This window comes from Antechinus flavipes, chromosome 1 (assembly GCF_016432865.1).
Source record: "Antechinus flavipes isolate AdamAnt ecotype Samford, QLD, Australia chromosome 1, AdamAnt_v2, whole genome shotgun sequence".
In the NCBI taxonomy this organism is placed as follows: domain Eukaryota; kingdom Metazoa; phylum Chordata; class Mammalia; order Dasyuromorphia; family Dasyuridae; genus Antechinus; species Antechinus flavipes.
The window spans coordinates 146,853,073-146,869,999 of record NC_067398.1 but is presented as its reverse complement, the minus strand read 5'-3'; positions in this window follow the sequence as shown (position 1 = coordinate 146,869,999).

The following is a 16,927-nucleotide window of genomic DNA, read 5'->3' as shown; positions in this document are numbered from 1 at the left end:
GCCATTTCATTTTTCAGCTCATTTTATGGATAAGGACACTGAGGCAAACAGCATTAACTGACTTATCCATGGTCACACAGCTAGTAAGTGCCGATGGCTAGAAAATGAGTCTTCTTGACTCCAGGTTAGTGCTCTATCCACTGAGACACCTTGCTGCCTCAACGTCCATGATGGTATATGCCTGATCTGAGTTGATGGTAAAATTTACTTTTCTTCCAGAGATACATCATCTGGTTCTAGATGTTCCATCAGATAGGGCTGGTATAGCAATCTTTTTTATCACCAAGAAACAAAGAAAAGGAACTGCAATTGCACAGTATATGAATATTTGTTCTTAAAATAGGAATATGTCCTCTCATCCCTAGAATCTTCAAGAAAATGAAGAGAGGATAAAGACTAATGAATGTCAAGAAGGTCTGGTGAACCCAAATGGGATTATATTATATTGAGAAAGATAAATTAGCCATTTTTAAGCAATTCTTAGGTCATGAAAAATTTATATGGGTGGTTTAAAGTGAATTTTTCCCTGGACCTTTTATAAATGGCATAGGGAATCCTGTACAAAATCAGACACACAGTTGCTCCTTATAGTCTGGTCATTTTACCCCCAATGGAAATGCTAGAAATTTAAATTGCTAGGATTGGAAAAATAATGCTGCATAGTGGATAGAAAGTTGGCCTTGGAGCCAGGAAGATGTCAACTGAAATTTTACCTCTAATACATACTAATTTTGTGACTTTCAGTAAGCCACTTTTCCTTGTTCTCAAAGAAGACTATGAAATTAGGGAGGTGATGCCATGACACACAAATGAATTGGATTGAAGTGAGGGAGAGCTGTGCAAGGTCATTTGCCTCACTTCCACTTTACCCCATCCCCCAGAGCTAACTGGATCCAATGGCAAAATACAGATCAAGATGCCTGGAGCCCCTGGATGCAATAGGAGATTTTGGCCTTTTTGAGTTAAAGTCTTCAATGGGTCTCAATTTGACTGAGGTCACACTCATTCGGTGATTAAGGCTGGGTAGTAATTGAGGCAAAGAATGGTCTCTTTAGCCTCGTCCAAAAAAAAAAAATCATCTAAATAAATAAATAAAGCATCACTCTTTTAATGTCATAGGCTAAGATTACAAATTGTAAAGAAAGTACAGATTTATATTTGTTACAGGGAATTTCTTTACCTAGGAAGTCATAGACCTAATGAAATAAGTTCAGCCTTTAACCAGTGAATGAGAAAAATCTACATTGAAATACTAGACTGTCATGTAGACAGGTCAAGGAGATTATCTAGGCTTCTGGAAGGTTTTGCCAGTAGAATATCATCTCTGGTAGCTCCTCAAGTTTGTGACTAGAAGCAGACTGTCTTTCTGATGATTGAGAACTAACCAGACTAAGGAGAGGCTCTATACTAGAAGGCTGACCATAATGGAGAAATATTTTTGTGTAGGAGGTGTGAGCTGTATTGGTGGAGGATTACCAGTGATATCCCAGACCTTTAAAAGGATTGATATAAGCCTATTTGGATCCCACTACAATACAGAAGCATTTGAATGTCAGAAACATTGTGATGATTAATTATATTTCAGAAATATATTTACCCTTCAAGGCAATTCCAATAGATTTGTGATGGAAAAAGCCATCTATACACAGAGAGAGTACTATTGAGACTGAATGTGGATTATAACAACATAGAATTTTCACCTTTGTTGTTGTTTGTTTGCTTGGGGTTTTTTTTTTCTCATTTTTTTCTTTTGATCTAATTTTTCTTGTGCAGCATGATTTATGTGGATATATGTTTAGAAGAATTGTACATGTTTAACCTATATTGAATTACTTCCTGTCAGGGAGGAAGGGAAAAAATTTTGGAACAGAAGCTTTCACAAGAGTGTGTGTTGAAAACTATCTTTTCATAATTAAAAAAATAAAAAGTTATTATTTTTTAACAAGAAATATATCCATCTTGAAGCCACTTCGATTCCCAGTATTCTGAGGAGAAATAGTCATTCCATTGAGACAGTGGGATATAAATAGTGAAAATGTGAAGAAAACGTAGAAAGTTAAGAAACTGAGTGATTGATGTTATGTCTGCTCTGTTCAACATTCAGCGCACTCTGCCTGAACATCATTCTTAATGAACTGAGAACGTTTAAATGACCCTGATGTGGGACTGATGCAGTCAGGAAGAGAATTCCTATGGTTCATGGATTTAATAAATAGATTAGATTGGCCATAGCTGTCTAGCCTATTTGTGCAGAAAGTACAATCAGGTCACATGCCAAAATTCAAAAGTTGTTCTTCAGCTCTGAACATTTTTGGAGGAGGGCAAAACAGACATCAACTCTGTTGAAATAAATGCTCTAATCTCTAATCACACTTGATGGTCAGCACAGAGTTATATGAGGCTATCAGCCTGCCAGCTCAATCATCATTGTAAATTGTTTTACTAAGAGCTTAAAACAAGTTACCTTCTAATTGTTTGGAATGGAGATATGAAAAGAATAGAATAACATCAACTTTTCCGTATTTTGTCCTAGAGAGGACAATAGAACTCAGGCTCACAGATTAAAGGGGTAGTACTCTGTGTGGCATATAAAATAATTTTTGAAAAACATATTTTTTGAGTAAACTGTAATCTGTTTTATCAATCATGGTCAGCAAGTGATTGACAAAAAGGGCTCCTTATCTTCACCATGATCAAAGAGAAAGCATGGCCACTTCTTGAGGTTTACATGCCTTTGGACAAGAGGTATTTCAGCAGACAGCAATAAATTCTGATTGGTTAACACTAAACAAGAGTGGATTTTAAAAAGAGAAGTAAGATCACTCCAATGAAGGGTCGAGAGTGATATCATTTCTCTCTTAGACAGAGAGACTATTTCTATATCCACACCATCCCCACCCCAAGAGCAATCTAGACAAAGAATCTACATCCCCCACCTAAGCCTGAGCTAGTTCTCCTCAGAATGAGGAGAATATTAATCCTATCTCTCAACAACCCCATCCCTTGAAAAACTGGACAAGTAAATAGGACAGGGAGAAAAAGAAACTGGGATCTCTCCAATTTGAATAGTCAGTTTTTAATAAGAGACAAATAATCATTTCCCCATCTGTTTATCAATAGAGTAGACCTCCATATTGTATTTACATATATATGTGCATTGTCTTCCCCAACAAAACATAACTTTTGATAACTTTTTGAGGGCAGAGACTGATTTATTTTGGTCTTTGTATCTGCAGTGCAGTATATTAGAAGTTAAAAAACTGCCAGTCAATTTAATTGTTGACTGACATTTAAGGCTAGCAAACTTTGGATTGAACTAGGTATACTAAGGCTATGCACTTCATAGAGAAGTTTATATGAAGAATAACTTTATATGAAGAGAAACTGTCAGTAGAACTTCAGGACTGTTTTTTTCTTCTAGTTGTGTTTTCTTAAAACTTTTTTTTTGTTTCCTTCTTTTGGGGGCATAAAAACAGTTCCCTCTCTGTGTCTCTCTGCCTCTGCCTCTGTCTCTGTCTTTCTGCCTCTGTCTCTCTTGTATCTGTCTTTGTCTCTGTCTCTGTCTCTGTCTCTCTCTCCCTTTTCTTCTTTCTTCCTCTCCTCCATCCCCCAGGAATCTTCCTAATAACCCCCCCCCAAAAAAAAAGAGAGAGTTGAGCACAACTAATCAATAAAGATATTTTCCCATTGTTATTGCCTGAGTGCAAGTCTTGGAATGCAAACCTCTGAAGAACTAAAGTTTAGAGCAATGGAGAAGAGCTTTAGTGACATATCAACAGACTGCAATACATTATAAAGAAGGAATTATATAGATCAAGCAGGATAAAAGATGCTATCAGAGAAATGTATGACAGGTTTGGGTAAGAGGTGTCTTAGTCATGGAGTGAGAGTCTGGAATATCTAATGGACAGGTCACATGCTTCACCGGTATCCATACAACATCAAGAGAACATGTCCCAAAGCCCACTGATATGGAACTCTCCTCATTGATGAAGATGAATGCCCTACTAGTGTGGAGGAAAGGTAGAATTGGCAAGAGCATGACAGCCTTAACTTGATTAAATCCTTTTCAGGTTTCCAGATTAGAGAGGGAAGTTGGAAAAGCCAATTCCACTTCAAGTTGTTAAAGGAAAAGGCTTTAGGAAAACATAAAGGGAGCTATATCCATCAAGTCCTTGCCTCTAGCTTGGTACATTAGAAACTGCAGGGAGCTTCCCCTGGAATGAGATCTAGAACTCTCTTCATTGAGCTTAGCTATCTTACTCCCAGTGGAAGAGTTCCTTAGCTCTGATTGTCCTCTTATGTATATCTTCACTGATTAGTGTTTTGTAATGATCTGAAAAAAATGAGTTTATTTGCTTTTTCCCAGGGGTGGTCATTGTAGACTGGTGTTTGGTAGGAATAGGGTTGAACCTTAGATATAGAGCTTGATATCATTCTTTCCTCAATAATAATGATAAAAGTGATTAGAAGTGAGATTGAAAAGTCATATTCCCATAACTAATCATTTTAAAGCGAGAAGATAGATATAATTCTAGCCTGATACTTTCCTTTTTATTAAGGAGAGAAGAGTGGTCTCTGCTCCCAACTTCCTACTTCCCTTCCTGACAGGAATTGTTGATGTTTGTCCCTTTTTCCGGAAAAGGATTGTGATATCAGAAAAGTGATGCCATGACTTGCATTTGAATTGGATTTAATTGAGGGTGGATTGCATAAAATCAACATCCTCCCTTCCTCATCTGAAGTCCTCTGAGTCTAGGGGCAAGATAAAGATCAGATGATCCTGGATGCAGTGGGAGACCTTGGAATTAAAGTCTCTTTTAAAGAAGGATCAGGAGACCACAGGCTAGAGATGTCTGTTTTGCCTTCCATTGTGACACAAAATGATAGCCCTTATCACTCTATACTTGGAATCTCTCCTATGCCGTCTCTTCCCTACACATAAAAAGCTATTGACAGGAATTACACAGACAAGGCAGAAATAGGTCATTTCAATCTATATCATTTGATAGGGAAACCACAAGGATGAGTTCACAGATTCACTGGAAAAAAGAGTTCATTTTTGGTACTCTTTTAAATTTTTATTTTTAATTTATGGACTGAAAAAAAAAAGGTGTCTGAGGTAGTTAGGTGATAAAGTGTGTAGTATGCTGGACCTGTAGTCAGGAAAAACTGATTTTCATTTGAGACTCAGAATCCAAGTTACTGTGTCCTTCTGGGCAAGTTAACCTCTGTCTCTGTTTCTTCAATTATAAATATATTATCCCCTACCTCCCAGAGCTGTGAAGATTAAATAATATTTGTCAGGCACTTAGTACAATATCTAGCACATAGTAGGTGCTCCAAGAAATACTTCCATCTTTCTGTCCTTCCTTAAGAACCTTTGATTAATTAAGGGGGTTCACTTTTCCAGTTATATTAAACAATTTCTACAACATGTTTTTAAAACAGGAACAAATTCTCTATTGCCCTCAAAATCTTCAGGTAAATAAAGAAAGGATAGAAACTAGTAAATGTCTCAAAAGTACAATAAACCAAAATGGTATTACTTTACACTGGAAAAGATTTAGCTTAGTCATTTGAAAGTGGTTCTTAAGTCATGAGAAATTTAGATGGGTAGTTGAAGAAAAAGTATATTTTTCCCTGGAGACTTTTACAAATAACAGTCTATTAATGCTCAATGGATTTGGGATGTGGAAGCAGCACAGGAAGTTGTATATAAATTTTATTCAATCGATTAACAATTATTTATTAATAATTGAGAAGAGAAGTGAGATGAAAAAAGAGAAGAGTAGAGGAGAAGAGAGGGAAAAGAGAGGAAAGGAGAGGAGAGGAGACGAGAGGAGAGGAGAAGAGATGAGAGGAGAGGAGAGGAGAGGAGAGGAGAGGAGAGGAGAGGAGAGGAGAGGAGAGGAGAGAGGAGAGGAGAGGAGAGGAGAGGAGAGGAGAAGACAGGAGAGGAGAGGAGAGGAGAGGAGAGGAGAAGACAGGAGAGGAGAGGAGAGGAGAGGAGAGGAGGGAGAGGAGAGGAGAGGAGAGGAGAGGAGAGGAGAGGAGTTGAAAATAAAGTAATTTGGAAAGCATTTCCTCCAAGGGGATTGGGGAAGAGCCAGTAAAGGCTTCATAAGAAGATGATGTCTGAGTTATGTCTTAGAGAAAGGAAAAAAAAAAAAACTTTCTGAGGTATGGTAAAGAGAGATTATATTCTTGAAACAAATCCAGGACATGGAGTGTTATATGTGAAAAATAAAGACTGCCAATTTTCCTGAATTGTAAAGCATAGGTAGGATAGTAATGTCCAAGGAGGTTTAGACAGGTAGGGCAGAGTGAGGTAGGGTGTTAAAAGCTAAATAGAGAAATATATTTTTTTTATATGTTAAAGGCAACAGGAAGCCTAAGGAGTTGACTGAGTAGGAGAATCACATGGCTGAATTTGCACTTAAAGAAAATCATTTTGGCATATGTGTGAATGATGGGATGAAGTGCTGAGATCCTTGAGGAAGAGAGACCAATTAGGAAGCTATTACAACTATTTTGGTGAGCAGTTATGAGAGTATAAAAGAAGATGGTCACTTTGGGAATGAAAGAAGTTGTGAAAGTAAAATCAGCAAGATTTGGAAAATGATTGGATATAGAATCTAGGAAACTAGAAGAATGGTTATTCATTTAGGAGAAATAGGGAAGTCTGAGAAAGGGAGAGGGTTGGTAGTATTATATGTAATGAGTCTAAGATATTTTCAGGATATCCAGTTTGCTGAATTGGGATTAAAGCTTGGAGGAGAGAGTGGGGATCCTTTTATATAGATCTGGGAAGCATCTACATTATTAAGTCTAGTCTATGGGAGAGCTCAAGACTCTTTCTTAGTTATATCAGTTGGTAGAAAATTCAGGCAGGCAATGCCTCCCTAAGTCCCTGAGTTCTGTCCTTTATAATAATGCAGAAAAAGTCATTCCATAAATGTCATTTGTCAGGAAAACAAACCAGTAGAACTAGAATTTTATTCTTCATAGCCTTCCACCTAAGTGACTCCATCCATTACTCAGTCTATCAACAAACATTTATTAAGCACCTACTATGTGCCACTCACTCTATTAAATGCTGAGAACACCCTACCCCCAAAAGAAAAAAACAAAGCTGGACCTTGATGAGCCTACAGTCTAATGTTATATATCTATTTGTCAGTTCAACTCCACTGATTTGTCCATGAAGAATAGAGACAACAATCTCCAACATCTTTACTTCCAAAAGCAACACCAGAGAAGTGGCTGTAAAGATGGAGAATTAACTTTACCTGGTGAAAAACGTGGCAGTCATAAATGAGACTAGTAATTAAAAGTGCCAAATTTTAAGCACTGTCATTTCTAGAGAAAGACCTCAAAAATTCTGAAATATATAATTAATGCTAATGCTGAATTTGAAGCTTTTACTTCCTGTTATTAGATTCTAAAGATATGACTTGTCACAATATTTCCTTTTCCAGAATAACCAGAATATAGGTTATTATTCAAAGGTGATTCTGCTTACTAGCTCTATAATTATAAATATCTCACTTGACCATTCTGAGACTCAGTGAAATCATCCTCATCTTCAAAATGGGGACCATAATATTTGAACTACTCAAATCAAAGCTCTAGGGTGAGGAAAATTCTTGGTAAATCTCAAAACACTATAGATGTGAATTATTAGCAGAATCAGTATTTCTATTTCTATTACTATTTCTAAAAATTTCTCCATTTTTCTTCAAAGATATATTATTTTATATAATCTTTATATTGTCACTGAAATTTTGTAATAAAATATTAGCAATAACAGTAAAGCTAAGATTACTTAAAATGGCAACTTTCCTGCTTCTTCTCATGACCCTACAATATGGTTTAAAAGCATAGTAATTCATATTCTCTGTACCACAACTCTTAACTTTGACTTTTACTTCTATGTGGATGATTTGGCAGGAAACTCTCTATCTCAACAACATTGAAGGTGTCCCTTATACTGCATACCCAGACTATTACAGCATCCTCCTGACATTTTTCTGCCTCCAATCTCTTTCCTTTCTATATCATTTCTGTATCACCACAAAATTAATCTCAATAAAATATTGCTTTATTATGTTATTCCTCAGATCAAAACCTTCAATATTTCCTCAATGCTTATTTGAAAAATACTCTACCTCTGCATTCAATGAATTCAATTCTACCTATTCTTCAGTAGGTTTTACCTGCTATATTTTCCAATGATCTGCTTACTGGCAACAACCTACTATTCCAATTTTAGTCCCTAAGACTCCCCTACACTAACCCTCCACCCAATTATATTAGCCTATCTATAAATCACTATCCTCTCCAGTGGCTTCAGTTTCAAATCAAATATGTAATATACTTCTTAGAAATCACAAATTAACATTATGTTTGCTATATCACACTTTTATTTATCATGTTAAACATTTCTCAATTACATTTTAATCTAGTGCTGACTGTACTGGGGAACTTTGCAGGACACTTGCCGTTCTACTGTCCTGAGTTTGACACTTCTGCAAACATACCTTGCCCATTTCCAACTTCATGGCTTTGTTAATGCTGTTTACAACTCCTATATATGAAAATACTCTCCCCTTTTCTCTATCCATTTGAAAAGAATCTGTCCCTTCCTCTTCTGAATTCCTTGTCTCTATTATTCATTAAGCAACTAGGTGGCAGAGTCAAGAGAATGCTAGACTTGCAGTCAGGATGACCCAAGTTCCTGTCTTAGATACTGACTATCTATACAACTCTGGATAAGTCAGTCAACTTTTCTTAGCCTCAGTTTCATTATCTGGAAAATGAAATAAAATAACAATTGTGGAAATTAAATTAAATGATATATAAAGTACTTTGTAAACTTCAAAGTACTATATAAATACTAGCTACATCTTCTATCCCTTATCATAGTATTATATTATAAATCGGGTTGTTAACCCAGTGAGAGTATATACCTTTTGAGGGGAGAGACTAGCATCTCTGTAACTCCTACAATGTATTGCTGTCAAGGTATCAATAAATACATTTAGTTGAAATATCTCAAAACCTAAGAGTTATTGGGACCAGCCTAACAGAATTTTTCTCAGGACTTGACAATCATATTAAATAATGTACAACCTCAATATTTGATATATTTTCAAGTATGTGACCTCATTTCTTGATTTTGCAGAAGGCAACTTCTTAATATAAGCACTTACAAAAATAATTCTCAAAGTAGCCCAATGAAGAAGCAAGTGTAGTTTCATTTTGGAGGATCAACCAAGGAAGCTAATATTTGATCCCATTATCACAGAACTTCACACTGGCTACCAACTCAATTCAAAATCCATTGCTATGTTCCCATCTATATTTAAAGGCTTTCAATGAATTGGAGGTCTGGGAGCCCAACAAATTAGATAATAGCTTGGTGTCTTGCTCCCAGAACAGAAAAGAAGAAGGAAGGAAGGAAGGAAGGAAGGAAGGAAGGAAGGAAGGAAGGAAGGAAGGAAGGAAGGAAGGAAGGAAGGAAGGAAGGAAAGAGGGAGGGAGGGAGGGAGAAAGGAAGGAAGGAAGGAAGGAAGGAGGGAGGAAAGGAGGGAGAGAAGAAAGGAGAAAAGGAGGGAGAAAAGGAAGGAAGAAAGGAGGGAAGGAAGGAGGGAAGGAAGGAAGGAGGGATGGAAAGAAGGAAGGAGGGAAGGAAGGAAGGAGGGAAGGAAGGAAGGCGGGAAGGAACGAGGGAATGAAAGAAGGAAGGAAGAAGGGAAAGAAGGAAGGGAGGAAGAAAGGAAGGAAAGAAGAAGGGAGGGAAGGAAGGAAGGAGGGAAGGAGGGAGAGAAGGAAGGAAGGAGGAAAGGAAGGAAGGAAGGAGGGAAGGAAAGAAGGAAGGAAGAAGGGAAAGAAGGAAGGAAGGAAGGAATAAGAAGAATATGTGCTGGGAGTAAGATATTCATGGGAAGAGAAGTGCCTGGTTGTCAAAATGACCAGCAGAAAAAAAGAAGGAACGTTAGCTAGAGGGGAATGTGCTCTATATCTTAGCAGGTTTTCCTCAGTCATAAAGACATATTCCTTCTCCTTTAGTTCATTGTTTGTAGATGCTCAAAAAAGTCAGCGTTAAGCTCGATAATAAATTACTACTACTACTACTACTACTACTACTACTACTACTACTACTACTACAACTACAAAATATCTTATTTATTTTTGTATTGCTCCTAGGTAGGAAACAGTAGTAGATAAGAACTGAGTTCAAGTCCCAATTTTAATACATACTGATTGCATGACTCCAGAAAAATCACTTAACATCTCAATGTTCTAGCTAACTCTCTTAGATTGTAAATTGCAGAGAATAAGCCAGATTGAATTGGTAGAAGGGGTTCCTCAGTGGAAGCTCTTTTTACTATATTATTGAATTAACAGACTCCTTACTACCTTTCCTTATTCCCAGGGATTAGAACAGTGCTCTGCCTTTAATAGGAGTTTGATCACTGGTTGTTGAATGAATGAACAAGTGAATGAATGAATCAAAAGCATTGATTGGAGTAGCATGAGGCAAAACTGCAATGTGTTTTCAATTCCTCTAGATGCCCCTTTCTTTTGTTTCCTTGGTATCCTGTCAGTTCTTTCATGCATACAGGATCTCTCTGCTAAATCCTTTCTCCTTATCAAAGTTTATTCTCAGGAAAGGATGAAGTCATTTAAGGTAAGATGTACATGATTGATTAAACCTAAACATATTACCTTCTCAGAGGAAATTGCATTTTAGCGGTATACAAGACCTTACTCTAAAATAACAAAGCTCATATGGTCACCTTTCAGGCATCAGTGAGCAGATGACAGGAGTATTTCTGTAGCAATAGTCAGAGGTCAGAGGAAAGTCTACCTTTCTACTTGTAAGTTTGATTGTGATCTAAGGTCCCAGTCTTAAAATCAGGTTATACTACTTTAAAATTTGTTTCTGCCTTTCTTTAAAACCTTTTATAAATCTCTGTCTTTCCAAACTTTTGATAATTTCATGAGAGGATTTTTCCTACCTCAACATATTCAAATTGGACTTACCTTTTTCCTTACCATGGATAGAGTTACCATGATTTTGCCCCACAGTGGTACAATTTAAAGAATACTAACAGCATTTTCATGCTTGCTAAAACTGCAGAAGCACCTGTACTTGGCACTTGTTATCAAGAATAATTAGTTAAAATGGAATATATCAGTTGGCTTCCTTCTCTCCTTTTAGAGCTAGACTCTTGAAAAGTTCCTTACCAGCCCTTTTACCCTGCTCCCAGCAATAATCTACTCCGAAGCAGCTTTGTAATGAAACATGTTCTATTTCCCCTTATTAGATAAATTGAGCCAGGTGACCAAATTGTTAGCTATATTTTTATCTACCATTATTATCATATTTAGAGTTTACTTTTGAAATCTTCCCTTCCAGTGTTCCCCTTCTTTTTCCATTGCTTTCAGGATTTTCCTTTATCTCCTTAAGCATTACTGGAATGGTAGGAGAACATCTTTCTTGCTTCAGCTATGGATAATCTACCTTGTTTCAACTACATTAAATCAATGTTTCCAAACATAGGATCTTCACTCAATGATGAAGAATCAATTCCCCATGAAGTATTTGATTTGTTCAGAGGCAAGCAGCTCAGCTGAAGGTAAATTTGGGGGGAGAATTCAAAGGGGAGACCTAGGAAGGGAGTAGCTGGGCATGTTGTACTTACAGGGGCTTTTCATCCAAGGACCTCAAAGTATTTCATAAACAGTTGATATTGAACCATCTCTTCCCATTTCAGAGAAGGCAACTGAGAACATGAAGAATAAAAAAATCAAGGTTACATTGAAAATCCAATGGAGGTAGAAAAAAATGCAAAAAAGATTTATTTCCCCATCTACAAACTGCACTGCTATTAAATAACAATTATAAGCAGAATATGCAAAAATAGTAATGATGATGATGATATTTATTAATAATTAAGAAGCAGCTATGTCATAAATATGATTCAGGAAAATTTGAATTCTGACTAAATTGAGAGAGGAAGGATACTGGGTAATAATTGGAAGATTATTATGAGAATGAAACTATTTTTTAAAAAAAATTGTTGATTCATTTTGATCTAATCAATTTGTCTTCATGTATATATTGGGACAGAAAAGGACTCTCAATATTATCTAGTCTAAATTCCAAGACAAGTCATTAACTTCACTGTTTCTCTATCTACTGTAACACCTCATTGACCTCTAAAACCTCTAAAATTCCTTATTGCACTAAAATATATGATTGTGATTGATTCATGTCTTGGATTAGATAACCTCTAAGGTCCCTTACATCCCTATATTTGCTGTCCTAAAATGTCTCTCCCATCCCTGAGACCCCAAGGGTAGTAAGGATATAATTGCAGGAGCCACATTCACATAGCAATATTTTGCCACATATTCTACAAAAATAGGACCCAACATCTCCAGGCAAATCCTGTTTGTTGGTGAAACAAATTACACTTGGGGGGGAAATAATCATGGATAATAAAACATTCAGCAAATTGGTCTTCCTCACCAAAAAAAAACAACAACAACAACAACAACAACAACCAAAAAAAAAAAAAAAACTAAAGGAAAATGGGTTTTATATCCTATGGGAACTCCCAAACAGCTACATTATTATATTCTCACATTTACTGACTAGCAAAAGCAATAAGAACTAGAGGTCTCACATGAATTAGAGAAAAACAAAACTGTTTTTCCATGCAAAACAACCATATCGTGCTTTAAGCAGAGGTCTGCATAAGAGTAACTATGACTAAAGGGAATAATGGAGGAACCCATAAAAGCTGAGACATATTAAAGTCATTCTGATCTAATGCTTTTGGATGTTTCTCAAAGTTTAATCACTTTTTATTTCCTTCCCAAAAAAGAATAAGAAATGTTGTGTTCCAAGAGGTTTATCTCTCCATCATTTTATCATAGGATTTCAATTAGGTTACTACTCAACCCATCAAGCCTCTTCCCCAAACACTAGAAAGACTATGACTACTGAAAGAGCTCAGAACAGAAACAGAAATGAAGTGACAAAAAAAATTCTAAAATGAGTCAATCAAAAAGACATACTTTTAAAAAACTAGTTCCTTCAGACAAGATGGGACTTGCTCTTTCCAATGTCCTTCTTTTGTAAATAGTTTGGAAGAAATGAGCACTCAAAATGCAGTTATCCACAGAAATATACAAGCTTGAATGAAGAATTATTTACCCATTTAATTGAGAGCAGTATGGACATATTCATTTTTAGATTTTTTTTTTTTTAAGAAAGCAGGAGTTTAAAAAATCCCCATTCAAGTCAATTGATTTATCATTTCACAAACCCTTTCAAATGATGGCTTGGATGAAAATCACAACTATGGAACTTTTCTTATGTAACAACTGGTAATTTCCAACAGGACTCAGCAAGCCAAAGGTAAAAGCAACCAGAGGTCTCTCTGACAATTACAAAAAAAGATATCTCCTTGCTTTATCCCTCCCTCCATATAAAAAATACACCTGAAGGACCTTTTCTTTATTCTTTCCATCCTATTACCAAGGCCTTCCCCAATTCTGGTTTCTCTTGCATTATCCCTTACTGATGCTTACCCATAGAGTGTCATCCCTTCATTCACCCCTTCATTCTACCTCCTTTTACAACTTTGTACCCACCTCCATTCCTCTTCAGGAATTTCAGGGGTAAGCCAAAGCAGGTTGGAAGGCCAGGAAACAAAAATGCTAGTTACTCTGATCTTTGCCCTCCCCCTTTCAAATGATAGCCATCCACATACTTCACCATTTTTTACTTAATGGAGAGGCAGGACAACAGGTTCCTGTTACAGTTATGCAATCATGTATGAATCATTACACCCCTGTGGGCCTCAGTTTCTTTAATTGATAAATGACTGGATTGGCCCAAAAAATCTTCAAGGTTATTTCTAGCTTTGTAGTTCTAATCACTGGGGATAAAATATAAGAAAGAAAAATAGTTCTAGTCCACAAGGAGTTTACCTTCTAATAATAAAAGACAACAAATAAAAGAGAGCTAAAAGTAATGTGTTTGGTTTGTTTATAGAGATGGCTGAATGTAAAGAAAGACAGAAAAGAGTAAGAAGTCTTGATTTCAACATAAGGCAAAAACTTAGGTATTAGAGTTAGGGAATCTAGAATTCAGAGTTGGGGAGGGACAGGAAAATGAAGATTTTCATCCAATTTTAAACAACATGATGAGGAGTTGTCTAGGAATCAGCATAGAGGTCTAATTCTTTTCAGTAATTCAAAGTTCACCTAACAGAGCTAGAGAACCCAGGAACAGAATCCAAGGACAAAAATAAGATAGTAAGTGCACTAAAAAAAACTTGCATTTTCTCCATTTTCCTGGGGAAATCAGTGGTTATACAGAGAAAATAAAAGAGAGAGCAAATAATTGGACTGGTCAGGAAAAACTTCATAGTAGTTTTCTCCCACCCACTGAGCCTTGAGGAAATAAACAGAATTGTGAGAGGCAAAAATGAAGGTGAGATACATTCTTCTTCAGGGTGGAAATGAATTGAAAAAAAGAGAAACTAAGAGCAGAAAAATCAAGTAGAGGCTATCTGAACCAGAATAGTAACCATGTGAAGAAAGGGACAAGGGCAGTTTTGAGGGATGTTCTGGAGGTAGAAAAAACAGCATGCAATTCTTTGCATATAGGAGCAAAGGACAGGAGGAAAGCAAAGGAAGACTCCAAAATCGCAAATGACTAGAATAAAAATGGCAGTGCCTTCCACAGAAAGAGAGTTTAGGGAGTGCCTGTAGATAGGGATACTAGTCAAGTGTCTATTGCAATAATCCTAGAATAAGATAATATAGATCTAAAGTGAAAAGGAAGAAATATGGAGTCATTTCAAAGAGAAGTTTGCTAGCTGATTAGATGTGGGAAGCACTATACACAATTCTGGAATCCTTGGGGGATATAAATGTAAGTAGTGGTGATGATGATGATGATGATGATGATAATGATGATGATGATGATGATGATGACGACGATAACAATGATAACATCATTTAAATACAAATTTAAAAAAAGATTTTTTTTAAAGATTTGCAAAGTTTTTTTTTTTTTTTAACCAATATTATCTCATTTTATCCTCACAAGAACCATGGGAGGTAAATCATATTATTTCTTCCATTTCACACTGAGGAAAATAGGACACAGGACTTGCTGAGCCATATTCTCTTATGTTTAAAAACCTTGATATATTGAAAGGTGAATTTAATGGAAGCTGAGATGTACAGGTTTAGGACAAGGTTTTACTTTTGGATTTTCCCCAGTTCTTTCATTATTTTAAGTAGGGAGTTTACTTTTTTAGTACAAGAAATTATCATCTCTTTGATGTGAATGATATATCCTACAGGGTCACTTTTTTCCTATGGGTGCCAGGACTGGGTACTTAACAATAATGCTAGATTGACACAAAGTAATATCTAAATAAAGGCAACTGCAGTATCTGTCAAGTTCTGTCAACAACTGACATTAAAACAAGCATTTCCCAAGTCTGATCCATCAACCAGCCTGATGGTAGAATTTCCCAATAAGAACAGTTTAAGAAATCTGTCTCACATTGATGATCACAAACTACAAGGGATCTTTTTTTACAGACAAAGCTGATCAACAACTTGCGATGGATGAATATGACCCAAAGTATTCTCCCAAATCTACTTCTAAAGAGGATGAAGTTATCATGTAGCAGCCCTGATTACAAAGAAGCCATCTTTAAAAAAAACAATAGGTCAAAGTCTCATAAACTATTTCCTTTGCTTTTAACATGAGGCATTTTGATGAGGGGAGGGAAGAACTTGAAAAATTCACAAAAGCTTATTCATGACCTCCTGTGTGGTTTAAGCAGCTTTGAATGTATAGGACATTAGCTTTCACCATATATTAAATTGAAACCTAGACAAATATTGCAAACTTTTAGCAACAGAAAATTCTCTTCACTCTAGTGTATTGTAAGATATTGCTTCCAAATATGAACTATTGATTCCAATTCAAAATAAAGTCCTAGATTTTAGGGAACCCTTGAGATTTTCTGCCAAATAGTATAGCAGGAACAATTGCACCCTATATATGAAGACTACTCTTTTTTTTTTTAATCGCCCATGGGCAAAACCACAGGCAGTCACCATAAGGAGACAGAAATTGAGGCATACAAGTTAAATGACTTTTCTTAGGTCATTAAGCTGATAAGAATATCAGCTTATCTGTATCCAAGTCTTTCTGATTCCAAGTCCAGTACCTCATTCACTAAAGCATACTGCCTTTATAATCAACTAGACAATTCTTTCATTTTATTGAGGAGGCATCAGGCCCAGACAAATTGAAGTGTCTTGTCCAAGGTTACAGTGTCATAGATAGTAGAGCTAGCACGCAAAACCATGGATTCAGTCATCAAATCTAAGATTCATTCATTACCTCAGTTACTTCTTATGACTCTGCTACTCTTAATACTGAGCTACCTAACTCAGCTTTGGGTTTCTATCATTCTGGACCAGAAGTACCCACAGAAATATAAATATCACATTCCTGCTATTTTATTCAATATCTAACACTTCTTTCATCCAGATTCACTGTGTTCCAAATGAATTTTGTAAAGAAAATGTTTCTTTATCGTACATTTATGAGTTATGTATGTATGGGTCAAATTGTTCTGGTTTCTTAAGATTATGGGGAAATTTTTGTTTTGTCATATTTTCCATTCCTTTCTTCATTGAAGGCAGAGATATCTAGGGGGAGATATCTAATTAGCTATTTGGGTGAGGTACCAAAAGCCAAGAGACTATTGGCTATAAGGAAATGATAGACGAAAGCCTAGAAAATAAGCTGTCACACGCTTCCTGGCCCATGTGTAATAAAATTATCTAGGGACTTTTTGATGGAGAAAAT